Raw genomic sequence first — 16,301 nt, 5'->3', positions numbered from 1 at the left:
CACCCCACAGAAAAGCGCAGGTTCAGGAAAGTCCGTGGCTGGTTGGGTGCCATGTAGCGAGAACTGAGGAGAGGCTGAGAATGAGACACTGCTCCTGTCCAAAAGGTAAGATATACTCGTTCCCTTTAACGATAAGGATACAGATTGCGTGGAGGACAGCCACAATACATACCAAGGTACGTGGCTCAGAAGGTTGTCCACAGGCAGAGATAGGTAGAAATATTAAACAATTACTTTGCATCAGTATTTATCAGGGAGACAAAAAGGTGGACATGACATCGGATGATATTAGAAATGAAATAACTGCATTTAATAAGAACAAAAGGAAAATATTATTTAAACTAATCAAACCGAAAAAGGATAAAATGCTTGCTTCGGACGAATTACATCTTGGGAAGAGATAGCAGAGGCATTAATAAACATATTTAATATTTCTTTAGAATAAGGTGCAGTGCCGGAAGATTGGCAGATACCTAATGTAATACCTATTTTTAAGAAGGGAGATGGAACGTGTCTGAGGAACTATAGCCCAGTCAACTTAACATCGTTGGTAGGAAAAATAATGGAATCCCTACTAAAGGAGAAAGTGGAAGAACAACTAGAAACAAAAAATGAATAGTCAGCATGGATTATAAAAGGGAAAGTCTTGAATTGACCAATTTTTTTGAATTTTTCGAAGAAGTAACAGATAGCGTAAACTAACGGAATGTAGTAGATGTAATTTATCTAGATTTTCCAAAGGCCTTCGATAAGATACCCCATAATCGACTTAAAGGGCAGATCACAAATCATAATTACAATTAATAATAATAATTGGCATGTTTTGAAATGGAATTAACAGATTTTTAAATGGATCCCACAGCCTGTTTTTCAGACTGTGAAAAGCATGTGTGAGATGCCTTCCACAGAGGGTCAGATGTTCCAATTCATAGACCAAAGGCCTTGGGAGCTGGGCACAGACACAGATAACATAGGATTTGAACTCTATAACAAAATACAAGTTAAATAAAAAGAATCATAACAACATGTATCCTGAATTACCAATTAAACATATATAGGCCATGTTGGAGGAAGCAACCTACCAGATAATCATGTATTAATCAATCAGCACGTAATAATTGTAACTTGCGTAATTATGTAATGCTATAATCTGAAACTGTATAAAATAAGATGTCTCTGGCAGTTTCTCTGAGCATTCCTTCAAGGATAGCTCACCTGCTGGCTTGTATCTTTTATTAATAAAAACTGCATTTACTTTAAGGCTAACGGACTCCGAGTGGTGGTTTGAAGTTAACCCGAACAACTTGGCGCAGTCAGCAGGATCTACTGGACGGGCAGATTAGACTCAAAAAGCCCACCAACCTAACAACGGGTGAGTAGAGAATTACCTTGAGAAATTCTCCTCGCAAAGTAACCAGATCCAACGAATCTGAAGCAGAGTCCATGCAGCCAGTAAATCCAGTTGAGGGGTGCGTCAGGACAAAATAAGTAAATACATGTGTCGGGAGAATAAGTACGTATATGGGATATCGGAGTAAAAGCCTCGGTGTAAATAGTTCCGCTTAAGTAAAGATGGTAAAACGGGAACTGGGGAAAAAGCCCCTGTGTAAGAAATGGCAAAGGAATCTGCGAAGGCATTTGAGGGGTGAGGTACAAACCACCAGAAGGGTTTCTGAGAGATAAATCTGAAAAGGTTAAGAAGATGGTTAAGGCAGGATATGATGAAGCGAAAAAGAGTAGTTTAACAGCCGGAAAGATGAATAGAAAGATACCCGAAGGTGAGATGGAATGAAAAAGTGACAAAAGACAAGAGGATGTAAGTATAAAAATAGATATAGATGACAGAAGGGAATGGACAGAGGAATTTGCCCCAAATTTGTATCCCCACACTAACAGGGTTATGATTAGGAGCAGAGGAAAATAATGGATTCATTGGGGGCCAGAACACTAGCTTAGTAGATATTTTTCCGAAGACCATAATAAAAACTGTTACTGACTACCTTAAGTGAAGTATGGATCCGAAATTAGAGCCGGCCAAACAATAAGCTTTGTTGAATGAAGAGAGAATTTTGTGAATGTCTGTCTATGAATGAAAGTGATTGTGTGATTTTTGACTGCGGAATATTTGAGTGGGAATTAATGAATTTTTCACGTGTCTGAAAGCCTGCTTCAGAAAGTGGTGGAGCTGTCTGCTGTTTTGGCTCCACCCACTTTTTCAAACAGAGTGAAAGTTTTTTTTAACCCTTTGCAGTGTTGTCCTGTATGAGGGAAGTTTTAAGAAAATATGAACCTAGAATTGAATTACATTCTAATTTAGAAACCCAGTTGTGGAGTTATTCGGAAGATATGTTCTGGAGCTCGGAAATGCACAAAGGATAGATTTGTCAAGCAAAAGATAAAAAATGCATGTTGGTTTAAAGAAAAATTACTGGGGAAGTACGCCCCATATTCCTTTGTGTAAACAGTTGATGAAAAAGCTTCTAGCTCAGTAAAAATGTTTTTAAATAAATTGTGTAAAAAATGTTACCTGAATATTGTAAACCAGGGGAATGAACCTTGGGAAATTGCGTGGTAGTTATGCGTGGTAGTTAAACCTGGAACAGAAGTAATGTTGTTATTTGACAATGTCCAGCATGAAATGTGACCTGTGAGCATAAATTGAACAGCCAGAAAAAATTAGCCACAAGACTAAAGCATTGTAAACATGATTGCTACACACAATCCTGAGAATAGCTAGTGACACATCAGGAGCAAGGGAGTAACACAAGCAGCTGAGACACAAAGAAGGAAGAAAGAGGAGGTCTATAGCAAATGACGTATTAACTGTACAGGGACATCTCTAGTAGGTGCACCAGATATACAGGCGATCCAGGCAAGTGTAAATAGTTTGAGGGGAACAACGGATTTACTAATCAGGAAACAGACCAGGATTGGGATAGAATCTTCACAGTTTGGATCCAAAACATCCAAAAAAATTCTACAGTGTGTATCCGTATTGGAAGGCCATGCACGAACAATTAACGATCTAAATAAGCAGGAATTGAGAGGACGATGCCGAGGACAGCAAAAGAGACACATGTCATGCCTATGGGAGATGGATGATTGGTCAGGTGAGACACAATGTGGATCAGATACAAACCGGGCTAGTTACAGATTCAATAAATAGCACCCAGTTAAAAGAAATGGCATAGCACACTGGGCCATTAGATGCATGCATCCTGAAACATAGAAACATAGAAACATAGAAAAAGGTTGCTGGAATGGACCATTCGCCCTTTCGAGCCTGCACCAACATTCAATAAGATCATGGCTGGTCATTCACCTCAGTACCCCTTGACAGCTTTCGCTTCACATCCCTTGATCCCATTAACTTAAGGGCCATATCCAACTCCCTCTTGAATATATCTGATGAACTGGCATCAACAACTCTCTAAGTGAAGAAGTTTCTCCTCATCTCGGTCCTAAATGGCTTATCCCTTGTCCTCAAACTGTGACCATTGGTTCTGGACTTCCCCAACATCGGGAACATTCTTCGTGCATCTAAACTGCCCAGTCCCGTCAGAATGTTTCTGAGGTCCCCTCTCATTCTTCTAAACACAAGTGAATACAGACCCAGTCGATCCTAACTCTCCTCATATGTCAGTCCTCCCATCCCGGAAATCAGTCTGGTGAACCTTTGCTGCACTCCCACAATGGCATGAACGTCCTTCCTCAGATTAGAACAAAACTGAACACAGTATTCCAGGTGAGGCCTCACCAAGGCCCAGTACAGCTGCTCTATTCAAATCCCCAAGATATGGGGCCAACATGCTATTTGCCTTCATTCTGTCTGCTGCAGCTGCATGACAACCTTCAATGACTGATGTACCATGACACCCGGATCTCGTTGCACCTCCCCTTTTCCTCATCTGCCGCCATTCAAATAATATTCTGCCTTCGTGTTTCTGCCACCAAAGTGCATAGCCTCACATTTATCCACATTACACTACATCTGCCATGCAATTGCCCTCTCACCGAACCTGTCCAAATCACCCTGCAGCCTCTTAGCATCCTCCTCACATTTCACACCGCCATCCAGCATAATGTCATCTGCAAACTTGGAGATATTATACAAAATTCGTTCATCTAAATCATTGATGTATATTGTAAATTGCTGGCGTCCCAGCACTGAGCCCTGCGGCACCCAACTAGTCACTGCCTGTCATTATGAAAATAACCCGTTTATCCCGACTCTCTGCTTCCTGTCTGCCAACGAGTTCTCTATCCACGTCAATACATTACCCCCAATACCATGTGCTTTAATTTTGCACACCAACCTCTTGTGTGGGACATTGTCAAAAGTATTTTGCAAGTCCCACTACACCATATCCACTGTTTCTCCCTTGTCGACTCTACTAGTTACATCCTCACACAATTCAAGAAGATTTGTCAAGCTTGATTTTCCATTCATAAATCCATGCTGACTTGGACCAATCCTGTCACTGCTTTCCAAATGGGCTGCTATTTCATCTTTAAAAATGAAGTACAACATTTTCCCCACCACTGATGTCAGGCTAACTGGTCTATTATTACCCGTTTTCTCTCTCCCTCCTTTTTCAAAATGTGGTTTTACATTTGCTACCCTCCAGTCCACACAAACTGATCGAGAATCGATGGACTGTTGGAAAATAATCACCAATGCATCCACGATTTCTAGGGCCACTTCCTTAAGTACTCTGGGATGCAGACCATCAGGCCCCGGGGATTTATCGGTCTTTAGTCCCATCAATTTCCCGAACACAATTTCCCGAAAATAAGGATTTTCTTCAGTTCCTCCTTCTCACTAGCCCCTCGGTCACGTACCATTTCCAAAAGATTATGCGCGTAATCCTTCGTGAAGGCAGAACCAAAGTATTTGTTCAACTGGTCTACCATTTCTTTGTTCCCTATTATAAATTCACCTGAATCTGACTGCAAGGGACCTACGTTTGCCTTCACTACTCTTTTTCTCTTCACATATTTATAGAAGTGTTTATGTTCCCAGCAAGCTTCCTCTCATACTCTATTTTCCCCCTCCTAATTAAACCAGTTGTCCTCCTCTGCTGAATTCTAAATTTCTCCCCGTCCTCGGGTTGATGCTTTTTCTGTCCAATTTATATGCCTCGTCCTTGGATTTAACGCTATCCTTAATTTCCCTTGTTCGCCACGGTTGAGCCACCTTCCCCATTTTATTTTTTACTCCAGACAGGGATGTCCCATTGTTGAAGTTCATCCATGTGATCTTTATATGTTTTCCATTGCCTATCTGCCGTCAACCTTTTATGTACCATTTCCCAGTCTATGCTAGCCAATTCATGTCTCATATCATTGAAGTTACCTTTCCTTAAGTTCAGGACCCCAGTCTCAGAATTAATTGTTTCACTCTCCACCTTAACAAAGAATTATACCTTATTGTGGTTACTCTTCCACAAGGGGCCTCGCACAACAAGATTGCTAATTAGTCCTTTCTCATTACACATCAAGCAGTCGAGGATGGCCAGCCCTCCAGATGGTCCCTCGACATATTGGTCGAGAAAACCATCCCTAATACACTCCAGCAAATCCTTCTCCACCGTATTACTACCAGTTTGGTTAGCCCAATCTATGTGTAGATTAAAGTCGCCCATGATAACTGATGTACCTTTATTGCACACATCCCTACTTTCTTGTTGGGTGCTGTCAGCAAACTCACTACGATTGTTTGGTAGTACACAACGCCCACTAGCGTTTTTTTCCCTTTGATATTCCACAGATCCACCCACGTAGAATCCACGCGAATGTCCTTCCTGACTAGTGCATTAATTTCCTCTTCAACCAGCAATGCGACCCCACCTCCTTTTCCTTTGTGTCTATCCTTCCTAACTGGTGAATACCCCTGGATGTTGCGTTCCCGGCCTTCGTCACCCTGGAGCCATTTCTCCGTGATGCCAATTGCATCATATTCATTAATTGCTTCCTGTGCAGTTAATTTGTCCACCTTATTATGAATACTCCTTGCATTGAGGCACAGTGCCTTCAGGCTTGTTATCTTAACACACCTTGTCCCTTTTGAAGTTTGCTGCAATGTGGCCCTTTTTTATTTTTTCCTTTGGGTTTCTCTGCCCTCCACCCTTACTTTATTGCCCCCAAAGGTTCCCATCCCGCTACCATATCAGTTTAACCCCTCCCCAACAACATGAGCAAACTCTCCCTCGTGGACATTGGTTCTGCTGAGGTGCAGACCGTCCGGTTTGCACAGGTCCCAGCTCCCACAGAACGGTTCCAATGTCCCAAGAAATGAAATCCCTCCCTTCTGCAACACACAGTCATCTGAACTATCCTGCGATTTCTACTCTGAAATGTGGTAGCTCTTCCTGAGATTGCTACCTTTGAGGTCCAATTTGTTAAGTTAGCTCCCAGATCCATAAATTCAGCTTCTAATTCCTCAGACACAGAGAGTCAGACTCAAACACATAAAGAGCACTCTAAAGACAGAGAGAGAGAGGCATAGATACATTGCAAAATCCCATTTGTTTGAATGTTACAAAGTTATCGACAAATGCAGATATCAACAGAATAGATTCGGGTATAACAGAGCAGGATGGCAGGAAATCGCTTTGAATTTAAAGATTTACCAGGAGCGGGGTTCGAACCCATGCAGGTATGAACCCATTGGATTTTCCGTCCAACGCCTTAACAACTCGGCCATCCTGGTTTTGTCAGTATTCGGATTTTGTCTTTGTGAGAATCTGGGCTGAAGCTCCACTCTCACAGACACAGGTGTTCAATGAGCATTTTCGAATATTTATAGCAATATTGACACAGGGGCAACTCTCCTGTTCTTTTTCGAGTAATGCTCTGGGAACTTTCACATCCACTCGAGGGTGCAGACGGAGCTTCAATTTAACATTTTATCCTAAAGTCAACAGCTTCAACAATGCAAAATCCCTCAAGTACTGCATTTGAGTGTCAGCCAAGATTATATGCTCAAGTCTCAGGAGTGGGACATACACACACAACCTCCTTATTCAGTCGAGAATGCTGCCATTGAACCAAAGACGATACCAAAGTTCACATCCGTATTAGTTTCCCCAAGTCTTTTTATAAAGTTTCAGGCCATACAGAAGTAATATTCAACATTTTAAAAAAGCTTCATCCTGGTTGGGGAATTGAACGCCTACCTCGCGCGTGACAGAGAGGGATATTAACTAAGACACGAATGAGGAGCTGACGGGTGTGGATTCTGTCAGTGCAGGAATCGAGCTGAGAACAGAAATGGACACCATGAGAAGTAGACAGGCACATTGCGAAACAGAGACAAACCGACAAACAGGGAGAGACAGACAACAAGATAGAGACAACGTGAGACAGAAAGTGTGAGACTGAGAAGGAGAGGCAGACTGAGTGAGAAAAAGACACAAACACACACACATACAGATATAAAGAGAGAGAGGGAAACAGTGAGAGAAAGACAGTGATAAAGACAGTAACAAGGAGAGAGACAGATGAAGAGTGAGCGACAGATAGAGAGATATACAGAGATATAAACAGAAAATGATGGAAATACTCAGCAGGATAGAGACAGGAACTAACAGAGACAGGCAAATAGAGACAGACAGGTCGAGACATAGACAGACAGAGATGATGGGAATGAGAGAGACAGTCAGACAGAGAGACTGAGAGAATCCCACTGGAACAGAACTGGACATCGTGAGAAAGAGACAGACACATTGAGAGACAGACAAAGAGGGAAACAGGGAGAGACAGACAGCGAGATAGAGGCAAAGAGAGACAGAAAGTTTGAGATTGAGAGGGAGGTTCAGTCTGAATGAGAAAACGACTCAAACACATACATACACAGAGATGTGTTTGTGTGCTCCATAAAGAGAAGGAGGCAAATATGATGCAATGACAGAGAAAAAGACAGGGACAATGAAAGAGACAAAGAGGGAGACAGATAGAGAGAAAGACAGATAGAGACAATAATTCGGTTCTGCCTTTACAAAGGAAGATACAAAAAACCTTCCGAATGTACGAGGGGACTGTGCGTATCGTGAGAATGAGGAACTGAAATATATCCTTATTGGCGGGAAATTGTGTTGGAGAAATTGTTGGGATTATAAGCCGATAAATCCCCGGCTGCTGATAGTCTGCATCCCAGAGTACTTAAGGAAGTGGCCCTAGAAATAGTGGATGCATTGTTGATCATTTTCCAACAATCTATCGACTCTGGATCAGTTCCTATGGACTGGAGGGTAGCTAATGTGATGGCACTTTTTTAAAAAGGAGGGAGAGAGAAAGCAGCTAATTATAGACCAGTTAGCGTGACATCAGTCATGGGGAAAATATTGGAATCAATCATTAAGGATGAAATAGCAGCCCATTTGGAAAGCAGTGACAGGATCGGACCGAGTCAGCATGGATTTATGAAAGTGAAATCACGCTTGACGAATCTTCTGGAATTTTTTGAGGATGTAATGAGTAGAGTGGACAAGGGAGAACCAGTGGATGTGGTGTATTTGGACTTTCAATAGGCTTTTGACAAGGTCCCGCACTAGATATTGGTGCACAAAATCATAGCACATGGTATTGGGATTAATGTACTGACATGGATAGAGAACTGGTTGGCAGACAGGATGCAGAGAATCGGGATAAACGGGTCCTTTTCAAACTGGCAGGAAGTGACTAGTGGGGTGCCGCAGGGCTCAGTGCTGGGACTCCAGCTCTTTACAATATACATGAACGATTTGGTTGAAGGAATAGAGTGTAATATCTCCAAGTTTGCGGATGACACTAAACTGGGTGGCGGTCCGAGCTGTGAAGAGGACGCTAAGAGGCTGCAGGGTGAATTGGACAGATTAGGTGAGTGGGCAAATACATGGCAGATGCAGTATAATGTGGATAAATGTGAGGTTATCCATTTTGGGGGCAACAACACGAAGGCAGAATATTATCTGAATAGCGGAAAACTAGAAAAAGGGGAGGTGCAGTGAGACCTTGGTGTTATGGTTCATCAGTCACTGAAAGTGGGCATGCAGGTACAGCAGGCGGTAAAGAAAGCAAATGGTATGTTGGCCTTCGTAGCTAGAGGATTTGAATATAGGAGCCAGGAGATCTTACTGCAGTTGTACAAGGCCTTCGTGAGGACACACCTGGAATATTGTGTTCAGTTTTGGTCTCCTAGTCTGAGGAAGGACGTTCTTGCTGTTGAGGGAGTGCAGGGAAGGTTCACCAGACTGATTCCAGGGATGGCAGGACTGTCATATGAGGAGAGATTGGATCAACTAGGCCTTTAATCACTGGCGTTTAGAATGATGAGAGGGGATCTCATAGAATCATATAAGATTCTGACGGGACTGCACAGGTTAGATTCTGGAAGAATGTTCTCGATGTTGGGGAAGCCAGAACCAGGGGACATAGTCTTAGGATAAGGGGTAGGCCATTTAGCAGTGAGACGAGTAGAAACTTCTTCACTCAGAGAGTTGTTGACCTGTGGAACTCCCTGCCACAGAGAGTTGTTGAAGCCAGTTCATTGGATATATTCAAGAGAGAGTTAGATATGGTCCTTACGGTTGAGTGGATGAAGTGGGATGGAGAGGAAAACAGGAAAGGGTAACTGAAAGAATGATCAGCCATGATAATATTGAATGGCGGTGCAGGCTCGAAGGGCCTAATGGCCTACTCCTGCAGTTATTTTCTATGTTTTTATGTTACAAAAACAGAAACTGATGCAAATACTCATCAGATTAGAGACAGGGACAAAATGAGACAGGCAAAGACATGGACAGGGAGTATGGGAAAGAGAGAGATAGTCAGACAGAGAGTCTGAGAGAATCGCATTGGAACAGAACTGGACACCGTGAGAAAGCGACAGATTGAGAGACAGAGACAAACAGAGAACCAGGGACAGACAGAGTGAGTCAGAGAGAGGCAGACTGAGGGAGAGAAAGGCTCAAGCACACAAACACATACACAGCTCTCTAAAGAGAGAAAGGCAGAGACTGAGATACACAGCTACATTTCACAATTTCATTTCATGATCGGCTTAGAGTGTCACAGAGTTACAGAAAATTGCAGATTCAACAGATGAAAATCATGTATCACTGGGCAGGATGGGAAAAATCTCTGTTAAATTAAAGAGATTCTAGGATTGGGGTTCGAATCCACGCGGGAAATACCCATTGAATTTTATGGCCAACGCCTTAACCACTCGCCCATCCTGGTCTTTGTAGCGTTTGGATTCTGTCTCTGTGAGAATGTGGGCTTCAGCTCCACCCCCACAGCAACACACACACATACACATCGGGTTTCAGTGAGCATTTACGAAAATGTTTAGTAATATTGACACGGGCGCCACTCTCCTATTCTTTTTCGTGTAATGCTCTGGGAAATTTCATATCCAGCCGAGGTTGCAGACGGAGCTTCAATTTAACATTTCAGCTGATGGTCAACAGCTTCAACAATGCAAAATTCCCCAAGGACTGCACTTGAGTGTCAGCAAAGATTATCTGCTCAAGTCTCAGGAGTGGGACTTACACACACAACCTCATGATTCATTCGAGAATAACGCCAATGAACCAAGGCCGATTCCAAAGATCACAACCGTATTATTTTCCCCAAGTTTTAAAAAAATTTCCAGGACATACCACGTTCATGGTGATGATTTGCATCGACAGTTGCACATACACAGATACATACATACAGATAGACATAAACTGACACACACACACACAATAACCAAAAATATGCACGCATCAACATAGAAACTTAGAAATTAGTTGCAGGAGCAGGTCATTCGGCCTTCGAGCCTGCACCACCATTCTTTAAGATCATGGCTGATCATTCAACCTCAGTACCCATTTCCTGTTTTCTCTCCATACCCCTTGAATCCTTGAGTCGTAAGGGCCATATCTAACTCCCTCTTGAATATATCTAAATAACTGGCCTCAACAACTTTCTGCGGTAGAGAATTCCACAGGGTAACGACTCTCTGAGTAAAGACGTTTCTCCTCATCTCGGTCCTAAATGGCTTACCCCTTATTTTTAGACTGTAACCCCTGGTTCTCGAACTCCCCAGTAACGGAAACATTCTTCCTGCCTCTCACTTGTCAAATTTCGTCAGAATTTTATTTGTTTCTATGAGATCCCCTCTCATTCTTCTAAGCTCCAGTGGATACCAGCCCAGTTGATCCAGACTCTGCTCATATGTCAGTCCTGCCATCCCGGGAATCATGCTGGTGAACCTTCGCTGTACTCCCTCAAAAGCAAGGACGTCCTTCCTCAGATTCGCAGACCAAAACTGAACACAATATTCCAGGAGTGGCCTCACCAAGGCCCTGTACAACTGCAGTAAAACCTCCCTGCTCCTATACTGAAATACCCTCGCTATGAAGGCGAACATGCCATTTGCATTCTTCACCGCCTGCTGCACCTGCAATCAATGACTGATGTACCATGACACCCAGATCAAGATATACACAGGTTGCCTTAGACAAATAGATGGACAGACAGGCAGGGTCACTGTCGCTACTTTGTCTGGCTTTTGCGTTTTTCAGTCGAGGATGCTGCCACTGAACCAAAGCTGATACCAAAGTTCACATCCGTATTATTCTCCCCAAGTCTTTTTGAAAAGTTCCAGGACATACCAAATTCATGGTGATGATTTCCAAATACAGTTGCACATACACAGAGACATATATACAGATAGACAGACACAGAGACACACACATACATACATAACCAAAAATATACATGCAGCAACGGACATGCACAGATGCCTGCGACATCTCGAGGGATAGACAGGCTGAGTCACTTTCGCTACTTTGGCTGATTTTTGCGTTTTTCTATCCGTATGTATCGTGAATATTGCAGATTAATAAAAATGAGAAATAGATGTCAGTGTTGAAAGGTGTAGGACGTTATTCCACCTATCTCAGGATTAGTTTTGCAAAAATCTGGTTAAATTGTGATGAAAATTGCTGAGAATCATAGTCGGCAGGTTTCGAACCTGAGCGCCGAAAACCCAAAGGATTTCAAGCCAATCGCATTAACCACTCGACCACAACTACTGCAGCTCCAGCACTTTAAATGTTACTCAGAAAAAACTCAGTCTTACATCTCTGTGCAGCAGACGGCCACAGAATACTGAAAAAGTCTCTGTTTGCAAAAAGTCTGGAAGAGGCAATCGCCTCTGGCTTATTTTTACTGTTCTATATTGTTCTGGAACTTTCTAATGTGAATCTATACCAAGAAACAGAAGTAAAATTAGACATTTTGAAAAAACTGCTTTTCCGTCGGGGAATTGAACCCGGTTCTATTGGTTAACAGCGGAGCAAAATCACGCCTCTCCGGACGAAGGTACGGGCGATGTCAGAGCAGTAATCGAGCTGTGAACAGAAGTCGACAGACACATTGGGAGGCAGAGACAAGCCGACAAACAGGGAGAGATAGACAGCGATAGAGGGACAACGAGAGACAGAAAGGGTGAGACCGAAAAGTCAGGCAGACTCTGAGAAAAAGACTCAAACACCTACATATACAGAATGTGTGTGTGTGATCAATAAAGAGAGAGAGGGAAAGAGTGAAAGAAAGACAGTGATAAAGACAGTGACAAGGAGAGAGACAGATAGAGAGAGAACGACAGGTCAAGAGAGAGACAAAGATATAATCAGAAAATGATGGAAATACTCAGCAGGTTAGAGACAGGAACTACCAGCGACAGGCAAAGAGAGACAGATAGGCAGAAACATAGACAGACAGAGATGATGGGAAAGAGTGAGACAGTCAGACAGAGAGATTGAGAGAATCCCATTCGAAAAGAACTGGACACCGTGAGAAAGTGACAGACACATTGAGAACCAGAGACAAACAGGGAAACGGGGACAGACAGACAGCGAGATAGAGACAAAGAGAGACAGAAAGTTTGAGACTGAAAGGGAGGATCAGACTGAATGAGAAAAAGACTCAAACACATACATACACAGAGATGTATTTGCGTGCTCCATAAAGAGAGGGAGGCAAATAGTGATGGAATGACAGAGAAAAGGACAGGGACAAAGAGAGAGACAAAGAGGGCGACAGATAGAGAGAAAGACAGATAGAGAGAGAGACATAGAGACAAAAACAGAACATAATGGAAATATTTATCAGGTTAGAGACAGGGATTAACAGAGACAGGCAAAGATATGGACAGACAGAGATAATGGGACAGAGATAGGCAGTCAGAATGAGAGTCTGAGAGAATCCCATTGCAACAGAACGAGACACCGTGAGAAAGAGACAGATTGAGAGACAGGGACAAACGGAGAAACAGGGACAGAGAGAGTGTGTCAGAGAGAGGCAGACTGAGAGAGATAAAGACTCAAACACATTCACAGCTCTCTAAAGAGAGAGAGTGTCAGAGACCGAGCAAGACAGATACATTTCACAATTTCATTTCATTGTCGGCTCAGAATGTTACATCGTTGCAGAAAATTAGAGATTCTGCAGATGAAAATCGGGTATCACTCGGCAGGATGGGAAAAATCTCTGTTTAATTAAGGAATCACCAGGAGTGGGGTTTGAAGCCACGCGAGTATACAACCCATTACATCTTAAATGCAACGCCTTTACAACTCGGCCATCCTGGTCTTGATCCTGTCAATGTTTGGATTCTGCCTCTGTGAGAATCTGGGCTTCAGCTGCACCCCCACAGCGACACACAGACACAGAGGATTTCAGGGAACATTTACGAACATTTTTCGTAATATTGACATGGGCGCAACTCTCCTATTCTTTTTCGACGAAGGCTCTGGGAACTTTCACATCCACCCGAGGGTGCAAATGGAGCTTCAATTTAAAATTTCAGCCGATGGTCAACAGCTTCAACAATGCAAAATTCCCCAAATACTGCATTTGAGTGTCATCCAAGATGATGTGTTCAAGTCTCAGGAGTGGGACTTACACACACAACCTCCTGATTCAGTCGAGAATGGAGCCACTGAACCAAAACCGACACCAAAGATCACAACCGTATTATTTTCCCCAAGTGTTTTAAAAGTTCCAGGACATACCAAATTCATGGTGATGATTTCCACAGACAGTTGCACATACACAGATACATACATACAGATAGACATACACAGACTCGCGCACACACAATTAAAAAAAATCTACATGCATCACCATAGAAACATAGAAATTAGTTGCAGGAATATGCCATTCGGCCCTTCGAGCCTGCACCACCATTCAATAAGATCATGGCTCATCATTCAACCTCAGTACCCCTTTCCTGCTTTCTCTCCATACCACTTCATCTCTTTAGCCATAAGGGCCATATCTAACTCCCTTTTGAATATATCTAATGAACTGGCCTCAACGACTTTCTGCGGTAGAAAATTTCACAGGTAAGCCACTCTCTCAGTGAAGAAGTTTCTTCTCATCTCGGTCATAAATGGCTTACCCCTTATTTTTAGATTGTAATCCTTGGTCTCAAACTCCCCAGCAATGAGAACATTCTTCCAGCCTCCAATCTCGTCAGAATTTTATATGTTTCTGTGAGATCCCCTTTCATTCTTCTAAACTCCAGTGTATACCAGCCCAGTTGAGCCAGTCTCTCCTCATATGTCAATCCTGCCATCCCGGGAATCATGCTGGTGAACCTTCGCTGTACTCCCTCAATAGCAAGGACGTCCTTCCTCAGATTCGGGGACCAAAACTGAACACAATATTCCAGGTGTGACCTCACCAAGGCCCTGTACAACTGTAGTAATATCTTCTTGCTCCCATACTCAAATCCCCTAGCTATGAAGCCGAACATGCCATTTGTTTTCTTCACCGCCTGCTGCAACTACATGCCAACTTTCAATGACTGATGTACCATGACACTCAGATCAAGATATACACAGGTTGCCTTAGACAAATAGATGGATAGACAGGCAGGGTCACTGAGGCTACTTTGGCTGGTTTTTGCGTTTTTCTATCCGAAAGTATCGTGAATACTGCAAATTAATGTAGAAAGAAAACAGCGGCAGCATCGAAAGATGTGGGACGTTGCTCTATCTATCTCAGAATCAGTTTTGCAGTAACGTGGTGAAATTGTGAAACAGAATGAAATATGCTGAGAAACATAGTCGGCAGGATTCAAAACAGCGCAGAGAAACCCGATGGATTTTTTGTCTATTGTCTTACCCACTCGGCCACGACTACTAGCTCGCTGCATCATTAAATGTTACTCAGATAAAACGCAGTCATCCATCTCTGTGCAGCAAACGGCCACAGAATCCGGAAAAAGTCTCCGTTTGCTAAAAATTTGGAAGAGGCAACTTCCTCTTCCTGTATGTTTACTGTTCTATATTGCTCTGGAACTTTTTAATATGAATCAACACCAAGAAACAAATAAAATTCTGCATTTTTAAATGCTGCCACCGCGTCGGGAAGTAGAACCACGGTCTCCAGCGGAACAGGCGGGGATACTCACCACTATACTAACGAGCATGAATTCTATCAGAGCAGGAGGCGAACTGTGAATGGAACTGGACACGATGAGAAGACGACAGACACATTGCGAGACAGAGACAAACCGACAAACAGGGAGAGACTGATAGCGAGATAGAAACAATGAGAGACAGAAAATGTGAGACTGAGAAGGAGAGGCAGACTGAGTGAGAAAAAGACTCAAACACACACATATACAGAGATGTGTGTGTGTGATCTATAAAGAGAGAGGGAAAGAGTGAGAGAAAGAGAGCAATAAAGACAGTGACAAAGAGAGAGAGAGCGACAGATAGTGAGTGTCAAAGATAGAAACACTAATGCTGGAAATACTCAGCAGGTTAGAGACAGGAACTAACAGAGGCAGGCAAAGACATGGACAGACAGAAATGATGCCAAAGAGAGAGTCAGTCTTACAAAGAGTCCAAGAGAATCCCATTGGAACAGAACTGGACGCCGTGGGAAAGAGACAGAGACACAGGAACAGACAGAGTGAGTCAGACTGGAGTGAAAAACACGCAAACACAAACACACCTCTCTAAAGAAAGAGAGAGGCAGAGACCGAGCGACACCGATACATTTCACAATTTCATTTCATTATCGGCTCAGTCACAAAGTTGCACATTCAACAGATAAAAATCGGGTATCACTGATGAGAATGGGAGGAAATCCGTGTTAAATTAAAGAAGTATCAGGAGTCAGGTACGAGAACACGCGGGAATAATCTCATTTAATTTTAAGGCCAACGCATTAACCAATCGGCCATCCTGGTCCTGTCAGAATATGGATTCTGTCTCTGTGAGAAACTGGGCTTCAACCCCACCCCCACAGAC

General features: G+C 42.9%; 1 non-coding gene across 1 annotated transcript; it reads right to left on the bottom strand.

Moving 5' to 3' along the window:
* Nucleotides 1–6,629: 6,629 nt before the first annotated feature.
* Nucleotides 6,630–6,712, bottom strand: trnaf-gaa (transfer RNA phenylalanine (anticodon GAA)). The gene has a single exon. It is a non-coding gene; the product is annotated as a tRNA-Phe (tRNA).
* Nucleotides 6,713–16,301: the final 9,589 nt, after the last annotated feature.

This window comes from Pristiophorus japonicus, chromosome 23 (genome assembly GCF_044704955.1).
Source record: "Pristiophorus japonicus isolate sPriJap1 chromosome 23, sPriJap1.hap1, whole genome shotgun sequence".
Classification (NCBI taxonomy): Eukaryota; Metazoa; Chordata; class Chondrichthyes; family Pristiophoridae; genus Pristiophorus; species Pristiophorus japonicus.
The sequence above is the reverse complement of the archived record's forward strand: the minus strand, read 5'-3'. Positions and strand labels throughout refer to the sequence as shown.